At 41.9% G+C, this 17,346-nt stretch overlaps 1 protein-coding gene and 1 long non-coding RNA gene across 17 annotated transcripts in view; both read right to left on the bottom strand.

Moving 5' to 3' along the window:
- Positions 1 to 17,346, bottom strand: part of DOCK4 (dedicator of cytokinesis 4) — a 457,247-nt gene that overhangs the window by 361,433 nt on the left and 78,468 nt on the right. The gene's annotated exons all lie outside the window — the stretch shown is intronic.
- LOC146395004 (uncharacterized) lies at positions 7,460 to 14,538 on the bottom strand. The gene is made up of 2 exons (XR_014834222.1): positions 12,157 to 14,538; positions 7,460 to 11,856 (listed from the first exon to the last, which is right to left on the bottom strand). It is a non-coding gene; the product is annotated as an uncharacterized LOC146395004 (long non-coding RNA).

The raw sequence follows: 17,346 nt of genomic DNA, 5'->3' as shown, positions 1-17,346 counted from the left end.
TAGGCCACTGGCCAACGCAATTCCTCCGCAACCCCAAATGAGACAACAAGAAGGGGAAAAAAAATACGTGGGAAGCTTAAAATACAAAAAGTGGGACTGTTCTTTAGAAGAAACTACTATATAAAGTCAGACAATCCAACTCTCACATAAATGCAACCAGCTTTCATGATAGAAACTCCTGGGCCACCTGCTCTCTCAAGGTAAAACTACTGAACTAAAAATAAGAATGTATTGATTTTTAGGGATATTGTGTCTCAGCAGAAAAGGAAGGTACTGAGGTTTTAAGAAAGTTTGGAGGGAGGCTGGTTATTGAACAAAAGCTACATATATGTGAGCGACCAGGGTATATTTCTATACATAGCACTATTTTTCAGTTAAGCTGCAGTAAAAATCATCTTTGAATGCAATATTGTATCCAAAAGCAGCATCATTTGTGGATGGCCTCCCAGAAAAGCTAAAGGACCACCAAACATGAATATGAGCCTCTAAGTCTCCTGTTTTTTTTTTTTTAATTAAAATGTAGTATATTAACAGATATCTTCCCAATAAAAGTAAAAAATAATTTCAAATACTAGAAAAGCTTGTCTTAAAAACACTGTTAACACTTGCAGAACTCGGTTATGATTAGAATAAAATTCCAAAGCAAAAAAGAGTATTTCATATAAATATGTACAGTGGCATCCATCTATCCAGCACATGCCTTGCTCTGTGGACTGAGTCCAGGTTGATCTAGGCCTACTACCCACCTGACCATCTTAGAACCTTAGGCTTCAAAGACATGACTGGGTTATTATATGTCAAGAAACTGAACTAAATAGGATAGGAAACATTTATGTGTTACTGCCCCTGTGTTGAGGCCTCAACATTAAGCCTTTCGAGGGAAGAGCCGCACAGCAGACAGACCACCAAGCCACCTTTATCAGCAGACGAGGCGCGGTAGAGGCCGAGTCTAGCAAGCATCATGCACAGTGGCGATCATTCAAAAATTTCTCAGCCAAGAAGACAGTGCCCATATTTTCAGAGCCAAGCTTGTCCCTGGTTGGGGTGACTTGCTGATTGCAGCCTTTCTGGTCAGGCACTCCCCAGCTGCCACCCTTTAGACCCTCTCGTGATAGACCAAGGGTCCTCTGCTCAGGGAAATCAGACGGGTATCAGTTGGAAGATGGGTGCAGCTCACATGCTGCAGGAAGGGCCTGTCCCATCAGGTCCATGCAACTCACCTCCCACAGTTAAATATACAGAGGCACCTGCCTGCATCTTCCCCACTCAGAATGCACCTGCCTCAGCAAGGAGAATTTCCACCTATAGTCCCATCCATTCCTCCCCTCCAAACCCCCCCTCACCCTTTTGACATCTACCCTCAGGTCTTCACATAGCAGACTGCAGGATGTGCAGGAGATCCGAGTGAGAAAATGGGTGTAGTCATTTCTAAAAAGCGCCCTCAGCAGATGATGTCACCTGGGAATAGGAAGAGCTGGCTCTTTGAGCTCTTCATCTGAAAGAGCACCTAGTCTTGCCTCAATAGCTGGTTCTTGCAGCATCCATGTAGGCTGAATGACACTAGGAAGGGGATGTGAGCTCAACGGGGAAGAACGGAGCCACCTTGAGGGTCCCAGTGTCCTTAGCAATATCCTGAGGTGTCAACAGGGGACATGAAGACACTACCTTATGTGGGGAGGAGATAAGGGACTGCCTAAGTTTCAATTATTTCTGCCAGCTTGTCCTTAGGATTTAAGTGGGAGTCCTGGTCTCAGTATGGTCTATACCAGGCTGAGAAAGACACTTTAGTTTTACAACTTAGTGGAAATTACCAGCTTACAGGGACATCAGTGACCACACACAAAACTTCTGTCCATGTGGGGTATTCTTGCCAGTCAAGTTTTATCTCAAATTAAATTACAATTAGTCCTTTCTATTTTCCATATTGAGACATCTTTGGCAATTTTTCACTGAAAATGTTTAATGTTCGTGAAGCTTTTATTCAGAAAAAGTTATCACGCCATGACATTCAGTTACCATCCTTGCCTTTTGCTCTCAGAACTCCTGTGATGGTACCCTAACCTGGAGGGCCCCTGGTCCCACCTGCAAGGGTCAGGGACAAAGCTCCTGTTCTGGACAGAGTATGACCGGCCGGTCTTCCCTCAGATGACTAACTATTCTCATTGAGTCCAGGCTTCTTCATTCATAGAGAAGAGAGGCCAAGAGTCTCCACAATCCTCATGTTACCCTCGAAGGGCCTCCACGTGCCTCCTCAGCCCCAACCTGCACGAAGATTCTTTCACATTCATCGAGAAGATCCCTCTGAGTAAACTGTGACTGAGTGGATTTCACTACAGATTTCACAGGGAGAAGTGCCAACATGTTTCCACCCACACAATTACATCAAGCCCTGTAGGCAGAGCTCTTCTCAAGTCTGTTTTTAGGCTCCAGTCTCTTGCCTTTCCATGAGAGGGCTTTGAATCTCTCTGGCTTATGTCTTCCCTTGCAGACATTTTCAGGGACCTCTCAACCGCTCCCACTTCCCCACACAGAAAAGTTTAGTTCTCTCCGAGTTTCTACCTCGTCTCTTATACCCTTCACCTAGCACCTAACACTGTTTTCAAGGACATGGCAGGCTATTACTGTGAGAGAGCTGATGCTATGCTAAGCAAACCACGGATTTCCCACAGTAAGGGTCCTTGGAAGGCAATCGGAGGTGACCAAGAGGAAAATGAACAATGACTACTGGATGGTCAATAAAAACAAACTTGCAAATTTAAAAAAATACAAACAGCAACAAATTAGGCTATAGCGAAGGAAACTATTATTGGGGCTTTCCTGAGACAAAGTGGGGTGTAAGCCCAGTTCTAGCTATTTAAAAACCAAAGAGATCTGTTCCTGAGTTTGCAAATACAAAGACCCGTATCTGAGACCCGGAAGAAAAGTCTCAAGTGAGCAGAAGAAGCAACTGAAGAACTGGGAGCCTGGTGAACCAGCTGGGCTGAGGAAGAAGGGGCAGCTGTGCAAAAATGCAGGGGTTCTGACAAGGAGATCGGATTGGCACCATAAAACAATTTTTTAAAGGCAACAAAAACAGAAAAATATGTTTGTTAAGGTAAGTAAGAAAAGGAAAAAAAAATTCTGTGAAAATTGATTTCTCCACATCTGACTCCATAACGTCTTCCCCAAACAGAAAAGCTTTAATAGATTTAGCTGCTTCTCAAAAGATCTGATGAAGGATTTAGAAAATTTCATATCAGGACCCAGCCAAAAGCAAAACATTATTTTCCTTAACCTCCCCCTCCTCCCCGACCAGCTCCCTCAGTTGACCTGCATGTTTCATTAACAGAACATGGACATGGGGGCAGACTTGTGTTTGTCAGGAGGGAAAGGGGGAGAGAGGGGGACAGACAGAGAGTCTGGGGTTGGTAGATGAAGAGTGTTTTTGTTGTTCTTGTTTGTCTGTTTTGTCTTTTTAGGGCCCAACCCGTGGCATGTGGAGGTTCCCAGGCTAGGGGTCAAATGGGAGCTGTAGCTGCCGGCCTACCCCACACCCACAGCAATGCTACATCCTTAACCCACAGAGTGAGATCAGGGATCGAACTCATGTCCTCATGGATACTAGCGGGATGGTTACTGCTGAGCCACGATGGGAACTCTGGTAGATGCAGACTGTTAGATTTAGAATGGATGGGAGGTGGGGTCCTGTTGTACAGCACAGGAAACTGTGTCCAGACTCTTAGGTTAGAACAGGATAAAAAAGAAAAAAAAAAAAAAAAAAAAAGACTTCTTTTTTCTAAATCCATCAGCCTCAAAACACCTGTTTTGTGTCTGACTTTTTGACTGACCATCCCCCAGGCAGGAGGCAAACCCTGCAAAATTGACCTACCTCATTGTGCTCCCGGGTTGACGGCATGAATACATGAGCCATCCCAGGCGAGTCCTCATGATTCAGTCACTCCCAATGACTAATAATGGAAATACTGGCTCACTCAGTAATACAGAGCTTCCAAATGCTGATGCATCTCATTATACAATATCAAAATATCACAAAATCTCATTGGAAAAAAAGTATTGGTATGCAAGTAGGTTCAGGTTAGCAGGCACAATTTTTTTTTAAATTCTCATTTTTTGCTCAAGAGGGCAAATGTTATCATCAGCAGTATCTGCTGTCAAATGCCCTGAAGTGACAGGCTGGCACTGCTCATATCCAGTTGAAAGTATCTGCCAAATACCCAAGGCTGAAGGACTGTAATATGTCAATTAGTCTTCCATGTAAAAGGATGTTCCTTGAAAAAAAAAAAAAAAGGAGCTAGTTCAAGAAGTTCCCATTGTGGCTTAGCGGTAATGAACCTGACTAGTATCCATAAGGACACCTGTTCAATCCCTGATCCCACTCAGTGGGTTAAGGATCCGCCATTGCTGTGGCTGTAGGACAGGCCAGTGTGGCCCTAAAAAGACCAAAAAATAATAATAATAAAAGAAAAAAGGAGGTAGTTCAGTGACTCAAACTTATGCACAAGTGCTTTTGCTTAAGACAACCAATGCTGTTTGGCATGCAGTGGAAGTGTTTTATGAGTGTTTCCAGTTTTGTCATACATAATATTAAAAAGATGTGAATCCTTCGTTGGAGATTTTTACTGCCCCATCAAGGAAACTACGTTTTTCTGTAGGTGCATGGAGGTGAAACATAGGAGGGAAGTTCCTGTTGTGGCTCAGTCGGTTAAGGATCTGGCATTGTTCCAAGTTGCAGAGTAGGTCACAGTTGTGGCTCAGATCTGGTGTTAAAGTGGCTGTGGCAAAGCCCGGAAGCTGCAGCTCTGATTTGACCCCCAGCCAGGGAACTTCCATATGCCGCAGGTGCAGCCATAAAAAGAAAACACAAAACAAAACAAAAACAAAAAAAGAGGATTACAGCTCAGTGCCTTGACCTTGATTTGTGCGAAGGCATCAAAAGTTTCCCCAGCACTGCTTTTGCACCATCAATACAAATGCTAAACCCAGTGAAAAAGGTAAATAATATCTTAGCATTATGCAAATAGCTTTTTCTTTGCAGAACCTTCCCCAAGAGGGTCGGGGAAATCTCTAGGAACCTACCTATTTCACCTTGAGAAACTCAGGTCTAGACCATTAAAATGCATTCCTTCCAGGCCTTCCTGTCTGCAGTGATTTATAGGACAGATCATGATTATCTCAAAATGCTGCCAGATTCATCTATCTAAAACAAGTACAGATATCTGTACCTCCCTCCCCCATCAAAATCCTTTGAATTCTTTCCATTGACGACAAAATGAACTGCAGATTCCCACCTTTACAGTAAAGATGCTCGGTGAGGTTGACCGAGCTGCTTTTCCTGCCTGGCTCCCCAACTCCTGCATTCATTGACACCTGTACAGTTAAACAGATCTTAGGTTCTTCCCAGCTGGGCATTTGCTTCTATAATTTCCTCTGCACAGAATGCACCTGTCAATATCCCATTGTTCCTTAAACCTGTGCTCCTCACACCCCTGGCTGTGTTTGAGAATCCCATGGGGGTCTATTCCTAAGCCCCTCCTAACAGAGGTTTTGATTTAATTTGAATGAGGTCAAGCCTGGGGATGGGCATTTTTAGAGCTTTCTGACACTCAGTTGAGACACAATGAGTCCACTTTATGTGCTACTGCCTGAAGGAAAGCCCTTTAGATTCCTCCAGAAGAACAGGTGCATTTTTATGTACACCTGCATTCTGTTTAAACCTCCTATGTGGTGCACTTTATTTCTGCCTTATAATCTAGCTATTGTTCCATCTGCCTTGTTTCCCAAGCAATCTGCCCAATCCCTCAAGACAGCACCTCACCACACTTGTCACTTCATTCCCCGTGCTCAGAGAGCTCTGCCCAGGACACAGATTCAAAATAGGCTGCTCCTTTTTTTTTTGTTTGTGTTTTGGTAAAGTACACATAAAGTTCACCATTGTAACTTTTTTTTTTTTTTTCAGAGCTGCACACATGGCATATGGAGGCTCCCAGGCTAGGGGTCTAATCAGAGCTACAGCTGCCAGCCTATACCAGAGCCACAGCAATGCCAGATCTGCGCCGCATCTGCAACCTACACAGCTCACGGCAACACCGGATCCTTAACCCACTGAGCAAGGCCAGAGATCGGACCCACAACCTCGTGGTTCCTAGTTGGATTCGTTTCCGCTGCACCACAATTGGAACTCCCATTAACCATTTTAAAGTACATAATTCAGCAGCACAAAGTACAACCTCAATGTTGTTGCAATCATCATCACTGGCTAGTTCTAGGAGATATTCATCACCCCAAATGGGAACCCCATATCCATTAGCAATCGTGCCCCATACCCTGCCCTACTCCAGGGCAGCCCTCTGCAACCACAACTTTCTTGTCTCTGTGGATTATAAACAGATATGGTACATAAGCCAACATGTATATATCTACATACAATTAACCCTTGAACAACATGGTTTGAACTGTACAGGTCCACTTACATGTAGATTTTTTTCAATAGTAAATATTACAGTATGATGCAATCAACTGGTGGCTGAATCCACAGAAGAGGAGCCATGGATACAGAGGCGCCACAGATAAATTATGTAAGTAATTTTGGAGTTCCTGTCGTGGCTCAGTAGAAACAAATCTGACTAATATCCATGAGGACACAGGTTTGGTCCCTGGCCTCGCTCAGTGGGTTAAGGAGCATTGCCGTGAGCTATGGTGTAGGCCACAGATGCAGCTCACATCTGGCTTTGCTGTGGCTGTGGTGTAGGCCAGCTGCTGCAGCTCGGATTTGATCCCAAGCCTGGGAAATTCCATATGCTGTGGGTATGGCCCTAAAAAGACAAATAAATAGATGTAAATTACATAAGACTTTTTTTTTTTGTTTTGGTCTTTTTTGTCTTTTTTTTAGGGGTCTAATTGGAGCTACAGCAGCCGGCCTACACCATAGCCACAGCAACATGGAATCCGAGCCACATCTGCAACCTACACCACAGCTCACAGCAACACCAGATCCTTAACACACTTTGCGAGGCCAGGGATCGAACCCGCAACCTCATGGTTCCCAGTCCTATTCATTTCTGCTGCACCATGAGGGGGACTCCTACAAGAATTTTTAACTGTATGGAAGGTAAGCATCTTACCCCCACATGGTTCAAGAGTCAACTGTATATTTTCTATATCTCTGTGCAATATGTGATATGTATGAGCCACACATTGATGATTCTCTAAGAGTTCTTATAGCTTTCCTTCCACCACTTCGCAACAACTCCCAAGCTGCAGTCCTCGGAAGCCAAACTTCAAAAGAAAATTTCAGGTCTTTTTCAAATGAAAGTATTTTTTTTTTTTTTTTTGGTAGTACTTATATGTCTTAACTATTCAATGTGTGTAAAACCATACCTCCATTTTTTTTTTTTTTTTTTTGGTTCCTATGTTTTAAAAAAATGTGTCATTGATTATGTTTTTGAAAGTTGGGTCCCAATTTTTCCCATACGTGCTGTGGGTTTTGTTATGCAATTCTGTGCAGCATGATGATCTGGGGGAATGCAGAAGTTGCATTACAGCAGAACTGACTGTATGGCTTTTATTTCAAAGAAGGTTGGGTCTAAGACCAAGCTTTCATGAGCTGCTTCTTCCTTTGAGTGAATTCCAGGCATCCCAACAAAGATGTCAGTGCACTTATTAAAAACCTCTCTCCATTCAACTCCCAGTAAAATTTCTTCTCACATCACCAGAAGTAGGAATGGCCTCCTCCTCCACAGAAAAATCCCGGTAAGACTTCTCGCACAAAATGCAGAGCTGCTATGGAAGTAAACTCTCTTTGCACTTATCAAATCATCCCTATTTTCCACAAAAATCTGTGATTCGCTTGCAGATTCTCATGTTTTAAAGGAATGACAACAGAACCAGAGACACAAAATTAAAGGAATTGTTTCTCTGAAAATTCCTAGAGCTTACTTACGCTATATTCAATGTTATCCCACTTACATTTTAGAGAATTTATGGGAATTATTGAGTAATTTATTGCCACACTTAACACGACTTAACTGGACGACTTCAAATGGAAACCATTCAGAGACAGGCAAGATGACCACTGAAGAGTTCAGATTAATTTGGGAAGAGCATTTTGGCCTCTCACCATATCCATATATTCTACTAAAATAAAATTCATACTTCATGAAAAAGCAGAGGAATAACTACTCAATAGCTCTACATTATATCGTAATAACTGTCCCCAAAGCTTTCCTATCCTAGCCCTAATCGCCAGGTGGCCACCAGGAGGTCTCTGCTTACTGTCAATTCCCCTTCCACATTCCTCCCCTCTGTAATGCAGCCCACGGGGCTAAAACTATCGTGTTTTCTAACTTTTAGAATCCTAGTCCAGGGCCTGTCTTCAACCTATGAATCAACAGGTCTATTTGGCAAACACAGGCAGCTGCAGGGAGGGGAGAGAGCTCTGGCAATTGTCACTCCTGAGCTCCCGCCTCCTGCAGCTTCTCAAGCGTTACATCTATAGTGGACATGGAGTTGTTCGTAGCCCAGCTGCTTCAGTGACTACCCAGAAGATACACAAAAGTCTTCATCTGCCCCTAAACGTAGATGTGCCCATTTCCCCAGAAATCTAAATGCTCCGATAGATCTTACATGTCTCTTCATCTTTTCCTGATGACCTGGTGCATCTCAACAGAAATGGTATGGGGCCAGAGCTAGTCACTCCTGTTAGCTGCCTGTTTCCAACAACTATTGGCAGAAAAAAATATCCTTAGACAACAGCCAAGAAGTTATGTCATTCCGCCAAGGCCTGGAGGGGATAGGAGACAGGGATTCTACTCCAAGAAGAGAAGTGGAAACCACAGCAGAAAACTCAGAAATGGGAATAAGGCAGCAGATGATAGGGCACTGAAGGAACTGTAGAATCTCAGAGGCTTTGCTAGAAGGCTCCATCCTACCGGGCCCCAAAGCCCAGAGCCCTTAGCCTCTGTCCCCACCCATCAGCTGCAGGAGACCACCACCAGCCCGGCAGCAGGTGGAGGCGTGCAGGAGAGGGTAGAAATGCCTGAGAACAGCACAGCACTGTGCAAAGAGTAGTTTCTGGCCCTCCAAAGTTAACGAGCCAACACTGTCCCAGGATCTCAGAAGGGCTTTAAGCTCCCTGATGTTTTGGCATTCAGATGCCTTGGACTCATTAAGGCTGGCCCGAGAACCTAAAACTGATCAGAACACAGTGTCTACGGCAACACGTGTGCCAAAGCCATGCAACTGCATCCTAAACGAATTCTGGAATCACCAGCCCTTTCATAAAGCAGCAGCTCGGGCTGGTGATGAGGTGTGGACTCTGAAGTCAGACAGCCTGGGTTCAGTTTCCAGCTCCACCCCTCTGTGGCCTTGGTTCCAGGCAGTCATCTTACAAAGGATAAGATGAGCTAACAGCGCTCATGTACTGACCAACCCTCTCTGTGCCAGACACCAGGCGAGGTATCTTACGTACCCTCTATCCTCATGATCGAACTGCAAGATAAACGTCACTTGTCCAACATCACATACGGCCAAAATGGCAAAGCGGGGATTTTAACCTCGGTCAGCATGACTCCCAATCTCATGCTTCCTTCCCACCTCAAATAGCAGTTCCACATTACATATACAGCTTCTGCATCTTTCAATCAAGTCTCTAACTTGCACGCCTTCCTCTTCCTTCTGGGGCAGGAGGAGGACTTTACCCCGAAATCAGATTCGATGAGTCCTTTGTGTTTGGCTGAACACAGGGCCCTGGCGCTGCTCAGGCAGCTCCACACACGCTCTGCATTGAAAAAATGTTTAGCAGAGATTAGAGAGAGAACAGACACACACTGTTTGAGGACCTGTACTGTTCACAAATTAGATTGTATCTGCATGCATCAGAAGAGATTAATTCCAGGCAGGAAGACTCACGGACTAACATGTATATATTTCAGCCTGCAGGTCCCCTCTTCACAGTTCCCCTTCATTGCTCTACATGAGGCACGTGGTTTTTGACTCCACGCCTCCACCAAAACTGCTCTCACCAAAGCTACCAGATGATGTTCTGGTGCAAAATGATAACTGAACCCCTAACATCGACAAGATTGCCTTGTATTAGAAAGTAGAATATAAAAGTGAGCTACCACTAGCATATGTTTAACCAATTTCTCCACCCACTTCTAGTGCTATTTGATTTACATTTATTCCTGAGTGCAAAAAACGCTGCAACCAATATCCTTTAAATTCTGCTTTGTCCAATATTAATAGCGTCACATTTGAATTCTCACTTGCCGCTGCTAATAGACTTTAGCTTGTCTTTTTATTTTTAATTGTGGTAGGTCATTACGTTTGTTTAACTGTGGGGGAAAAAAGCCACAGAACATGAAATTTACCATCTTAACCATTTTTCAGTGTCAGTTCAGTGTGTGAAGTATATTCATATGGTTGTGAAACAGATCCTGCAAATCTGAAACTCTATACCATTCGACAGCAATTCTCCACTCTCTATTCCTTCCTCTCAACCCCTGGAAACCACCATTCTGCTTGCTAGTTCTTTGAATTTCATTACTTAAGAACTGAGTCACTATGTTTTAAGACTATAATTGTCATATGGATACTAGGTAGTTGGATTTTTCAAACCCAAACTGAGTCTGAACTTTCTAGTGTTTAGCCTAAATGCATTCATTAAGATGACAGATGTTTGCATTTATCTTTGATATTTTATTTACTCCTTTTTGCATATTTATGTGCCATGAACTTGATCTCCATTTCCTTACAAAGACTAGGTTTTTGTCTGCTTTTGTTTTAGTATTTTGTAAGCTGAAATCTTGTTTTTATTTTACTTGTGGTTATCTCTAAGTTCTCAAATACACACTATTTGAGAACTTTTTACTTCTCTAATAAAACACCCTTTATGTCTCTAATTATGAAGTCAAGAGCAAGATCAATTGCAATTTGCTCACAGCTGGGATAAGAAATTTAGCATCACAAGAGAGTGACCTGAGGGATGCTCTTTGTAAAAAGTAGGCTGAATGAACCCTCAACTCGAAGTTAAAACGAGGGTCTAGTTAAACAACTAAATCCAGTTTCCATTAATCATTTCTATAACTGAAGCCAACAGCATCTGGAATTTTAGCTATCAAAGTAGGAAATCTCTTATCCTGTAGAAAAGAGGAAGTAACTTTCTAAGTGACTCCATCCACTGTATCAACTATGTACTCAGTAAGTTTTCAACCACTTACCCCTGGAATACTCATGGTAAATTGTTCACTCTGCATCTAGCGTGGCCTTGAACTATCTTCTTACTTTATGTTCTTCTGTTATAACTCGAGGCAGTCAAACTAATTTCCATTCTCCCCTAAATCAGCTCTAACAGGGAAGGAAAATCTGCCTTTAACACTAAAGAATATGCTCTAAATCCTAAGAGAAGGACTCCATCTGGGTAGAAGGAATTTGTCTAGAAGTAATAGACGTGCAACTCACAGTTAGTTGGCACCTCCACTGATCTGTCCTTGTACTAATTATCATCAGGAGTTTATTATGAGAATAGAGTGTTTTTCTGATTATGGAGAAAACATTTAGGTGACATCATAAGCCAACATTCTCTTCAACTTATTATGTGTAACAACATATCAGATAAGTGAGAAGTGGTTAACCGGAACACATTTTGTCATTTTCCTTTAAATAAGAAATGAATTGACTAGACTATTCCACCTGTGATCTCATGGCCGTATTAAAGGGTACTGCTCTTTCGACCAAGGACCAAATCCTGCTGTATTTCTCCTTCCTCCAGCATAAAAGAGGGATGATCATGACCTGGAAACAAAAGAACAATAAAGGAAGAGAGGTCTAACCACTCACTGGCCACATGACCTGGGAAACCTCATTTTCTTTTTTTGTTTTTTTGGGTTTTTTTGGAGGGTTTTTTTGTTTGTTTTTGTTTTTTTGCCATTTTTTGGGCCGCTCCTGTGGCATATGGAGGTTCCCAGGCTAGGGGTCGAATAGGAGCTGTAGGTGGCCTACGCCAGAGCCACAGCGACACGGGATCTGATCTGTGTCCGCGACCTACACCACAGCTCACGGCAATGCTGGATCCTTAACCCACTGAGTAAGGCCAGGGATTGAACCTGAAACCTTGTCATTCTTAGTCGGATTCGTTAACCACTGAGCCACGATGGGAACTCCTCATTTTCTCATTTATAAAATGAGGATAATATCACTAACCACATCATAAGACCATTTTAAGGATAAAATGAAATAATGTATTATCAACCTCCTAGCATGCTGCCTGGCCCATGGCAGGTGTTCATTAAATACTGTTTTTTAAAAAATGAATAACACTTGGTCAATTTCCCTGTCTTTAGTCTAAAGAACAAACCCACATTCATTAAGGTAATATATTCACCGATATATCTCACATATAATTTAGTTTATTTTTTCATCAGTTTCCAAACCATAACCTGCTTATTAATCTCTTAAAATATACGCTGTATTTGAATCTATTAGTGTGTTGATAAATGACAAAAAAATAAACAAGACTTAGATAAGACATTCTTACCAAAAATGAGTGTGGCTTCCCTTAGTATCAAAACCTTTTTTCATAAGGAAGCTTCATGGGTGAGCAAAGCCCTGAAGCAGTGAGTTAAGCTGGAGCCTCCTTGTGAAAGCAATAAACCTGAAAGCCCAGAGCTCCAAGTTTGAAATATAAACAAGATACAATTATATATATATATATATGTATATATATATATAATATATATATACACACATGTATATATTTTTTAAATTTTATTGGAGTTTGGCTGATGTGCAATGTAATCAGCCAACATATATACATATCCACTCTTCTTCAGATTCTCTTCCCATCTAGGTTATTACAGACTATTGAGCAGAGTTCCCTGTGCTATACAGTAGGTCCTTGTCTGCATCTATTCTATACATAGCAGTGTGTATATGTCAGTTCCAACCTCCCAATTTATCGCTTCCCCCCTACACCCAGCAACCGTAAGTTTGACTTTGAGATCTGTGAGTCCGTTTCTATTCTGTAAATAAGTTCATTTGTACCATGTTTTAATTAGATTCCACATATAAGTATCTCATATGATATTTATCTTTCTCTGTCTGACTCACTTCATTTAGTATGACAATCGCTAGGTCCATCCGTTATTTCACTCTTTTTTTTTTTATGGTTGAGTAATACGAATTATCTATTTTAAAAGTTATGTGCCCGATGAAGAGATGGGTGAGTTCACTCTCAGGTAATTGTAATATCTAGTACTTTCTATAATATCTTTATGATTTAAATTACAGTGTGTGGGGAAAATCATATGTTTTAGAGACAATGATTCCCTACCCCCCAAAGGGTGACCCCAAGCCTTCCCTCTCATGTCATTTAGAGTAATTATCTTGCCTCTCAAAAATCCAAACCGGCTATTTAAAAAATACTAAGGTTAGTTGGATTCTTTCTTTCTCAAATGAGAAGTGATTCTGTACATGTGGTTGCTTCCACTGTCCTTGAGACAAAGCCTAAAAGCAGTTTTAGTAGAGCTGGCTCCTAATGGATGCAGCACGTATACCTGGCACTTCCGTTATCACTACACTGTGCAGAGAATTGCATTTGAAAAGCAACTGACGCTAAGGAAGAGGTATAGATGAATGATTAGAGCACCAGAGTCAGACTCTATAGATTCAAATTCTAGCTTCCCAAGATATGTGATCTTTGTCAAGTTAATTAATCTCTCTATACCTCAGTCTTCCTCATCTAAAAAATGGCTTATAAGAGTACCTAGCCATGGCTCTGCTCCAAAGCTTAAATGAGACAGGTAATCCCCACTTCTCAAGAATGGCATTACACTCAATATGCTACCAATAAATGGAAGGCTCATCATCACTATTCTTAAAGAACTATCAGTGAATGTTTCTCTTTTTTAAGAAAAACTAGAGCTAATGAAAATATTAGCTGTTTCCAATCAACATAAAAATTAATCGAAAAGACAACATTGAAATCTTCAAAATAGAGAACCTCTGAGTACTGACCAGAAGCCAGGAAAACAGGCTACTAGCCTACTTCATCCTCCCAACAGCCCAGATATTAGGTATTGTTATCTCCAAATTAAAGATGAAGCTAAAACTCAGATATCTAAGAACAGCCAAAAAGGAAGAATTGTGAGTTAAACACCGTGTCTGACCCTCACTTCTGTATCTGCACATTAGATCAGGATGTCCCCCTTGGAGTCTGACACACATCTCAGACCAAATGTTTGGCAATGAAAACAATAAAGAGCAATGAAATAAACCAATATTATACAGCCAGTAAGTATGTGCATGTGTGTCTAATGCGCACATGAAAACTTATACATGAACACTTATTGCAGCCTTATTTATTATAGCTCCAGAGTGGAAACAACCCAAATGTCCTTCAGTGGATGAATGTGTAAACTGGTACAACCATACCACCAATCAGCACTCTGCAATAAAAAGGGGTGAGCATTTTTTTTTAACGGCCAATATGGAAGTTCCTAGGCTAGGGATCGAATCAGAGCTACAGCTGTCAGCCTACACCACAGCCACAGCAATGCCACATCCAAGCCACATCTGCAACCTACACCACAGCTCACAGCAATGCTGCATCCTTAACCCACTGAGCCAGGCCAGGGATCAAACCCACGTCCTCATGGAACCTGATAACAAACTAGCCAGGTTTGTTACCACTGAACCACAATGGGAACTCTGGTGAACTATTAATATATGCAACAATGTGAATGGATCTCGAGGCATTATGCTTAGTTCTTTTAAAAAGCCAATCTCAAAAGGTTATGTATAGTATGATTCCAATTAGATATCATCTTCAAAATGACAAAATTACAGAGATGGAGAACAGACAAGTAGTTACCAGAGCCAGGGACAGTGGAGAGACAGGTGAATCTATAAACAAGTAGTCTACTTTTTATTTATTTATTTTTTAGGGCCACACCCATGGCATATGGAAGTTCCCAGGCTAGGGGTTGAATCAGAGCTACAGCCGCCAACCACAGCCACAGCAATGCCAGATCCAAGCCACGTCTGCAACCCACTCAGCAGCTCACAGCAACACCAGATCCTTAACCCACTGAGCGAGACCAGGGATCAAGCACACATCCTCATGGATACCAGGCAGGTTCATTACAGCTGAGCCACAATGGGAACTCCCTATAAAGGAGGAGCTTGAGGAAGGTCTTAGGTGGTAATGCAACAGTCTGTATGCTGATTAGGGTGATGGTTACCTTAATCTCCATGGGATTAAACTGCACAGAACTATACACACACTAGGGCACATACAACTGAAGAAGGCATATGCCAATTTCAAAGTGCTGGTTTCAATACTATATTACATCTACATTAGATATCATCATTGTAGCAGTTGGGTGAAGGGCACGTGGGCCTCTTCATGTGTAAGTAATCTTCTCTGAGTCTATAATTATAAATATTTCAAAAGTGAAAATTTAAAAAAAAAAATCCCAAGCAGCTTTTTAACTCATCCACATGGAGATACCTCTAAACAGCCTGAGCAACATTCCTCCTTCTATGAGACTGCGATTTCCCCAAAGCACCTTGAACCAGCAGCAGACTGGAGACTAGAACCCATGTCGCCAACTCGCAATCCAATTCTCCATCACAGCTTTTATACTGGAAGACAATGAAAACACAAATGTATGCATACAGCCATAACCTTGGCTTTCACTAAGGCCATTCCATCAGGGTCAAGTCCATGGGAATCCTTACTCAAATGAACAAGGCTTTGACTACATCTAGCCTTGGAGGCACTTGACTCTGCCTGAAAAGGTCAGGAGAGGCTTCTTCTAAGAAAGGAAATTTGAGCTGAGCTTGAAGGTTATGTAGGATGTCACCTGGCAGAACCAGAAGGAAAGGGCATTCCAAGAAACCACGGGCCTAGGACAGCACCCTAGGTTAAGAGAACTGCAAGAAAGGGGCAAGGGGGTATGACAACAGTACAACATAGCCATGGGAAAGGAGTGGGCACCAGGTCTTAAAGGTCCATAGAGCTCTGTTAAAAGCATGAAGTCTTAAAGTTTAAGGTTGCCAACCTACCACACTCTACCGATGACAGGAGTCTCTTAAGTACTTCCTCCCTTTATATTTTGTTAAAATACCTACAGGATATTTCTTTTCCTCACATGCATGTCCTCCGCTAGTTAATACAAACAAGATATCATGGTTCTAACAATTCTCCCAATAATTATGACAATGTGATGCTTTGTCAATTTGTTTTCTGACTAAGCAAAGCAAGTAGATTCTTCTGCGGAAGTAAAATTAAGCTGATGAGAAATGCTATCAAAATCACTACCCAAAATACACACAAAAGCTAAAGGAATTTCATGTAACCTACTCCAAGCATATTTGATTTTACTCAATCTTGCCCTTTCTCAAAGCTTGTCTACCTCTCAAAATGAATGTAAACCATGTTTTAAGTCAGCAAATGGGAGGGGGGAGGAAATGTACGGGGGTGAGTAAAAATACAGAGGCATCCTACCAAAAGGAACCAATAATTCTTGATTTAAATTTAACAGCTTTGTTCACTGTGGCAGTAAAATATTAATGGTTTTGCAAAGTTGAATTCACATGGGCAGTAATTCACAATCTCTGAAACAAAGTCTTTATTTTAAGTCATTACACCAGTAAAATTTACCAAAAATAAATTCATTTGACTTCCAATATTTTAGACAATAAATAGAGCCATTTCTCCCAATGTCAAGTTGGCTCTGAAATATGCCAGTTTTCTAATAGTGAAAACCTCCATGATAGCAAATAAATAGCATGCCGGATCTCATAAATATGTCAAAACTACCAAATGTGATTCTGCTTCATGTATTCGTTGAGGTGTCTTCTGCCCGTCAAATTAATCTAAAACTCCGAGTATGAAATACACGCTGTGTGTTGAATGAGATCAACCCTGTGCTCAGCACTTAGGCTGTTTTCAATGCCCTTTGGCCTGTGATTGACGAGTCAACTCTGCAATGACTAGAGCATCAGGAACATGAAGTAAAGTGATCCCTGTCTACCTGGGGAGGGCAAAAGGAGGCAAGCAATTCCAGCAGGACACAGGGCTGCCAGCTTAAAGGTCAAACAGCAGGGCGGGTCATTCACCTATGTGAGGTACTTACTGGTCTCCCAGCTTTTTAAGGAAGGAACCAACTATGTTGACATCTAATAAACCATGGGCTTTTTGAGGGGGATAACTATGTCTTATGCCTCTTCGCATCCTCAGTCCCTAATATGATGCCACTTGATAACTGTTTTTGGATTAAATGAGCGACTGACAGAATGAAGGCACGCACGGTGCAATGCAAAAAAACAAAACCAAAAACAAACAAA

Source organism: Sus scrofa, chromosome 18 (assembly GCF_054392235.1).
Source record: "Sus scrofa isolate SSC_HxYL_T2T_F1_AM1 chromosome 18, Sscrofa_HxYL_maternal_Yorkshire_Landrace_v2.0, whole genome shotgun sequence".
Lineage (NCBI taxonomy): Eukaryota > Metazoa > Chordata > Mammalia > Artiodactyla > Suidae > Sus > Sus scrofa.
This window is presented reverse-complemented; position numbering and strand designations above follow the sequence as displayed.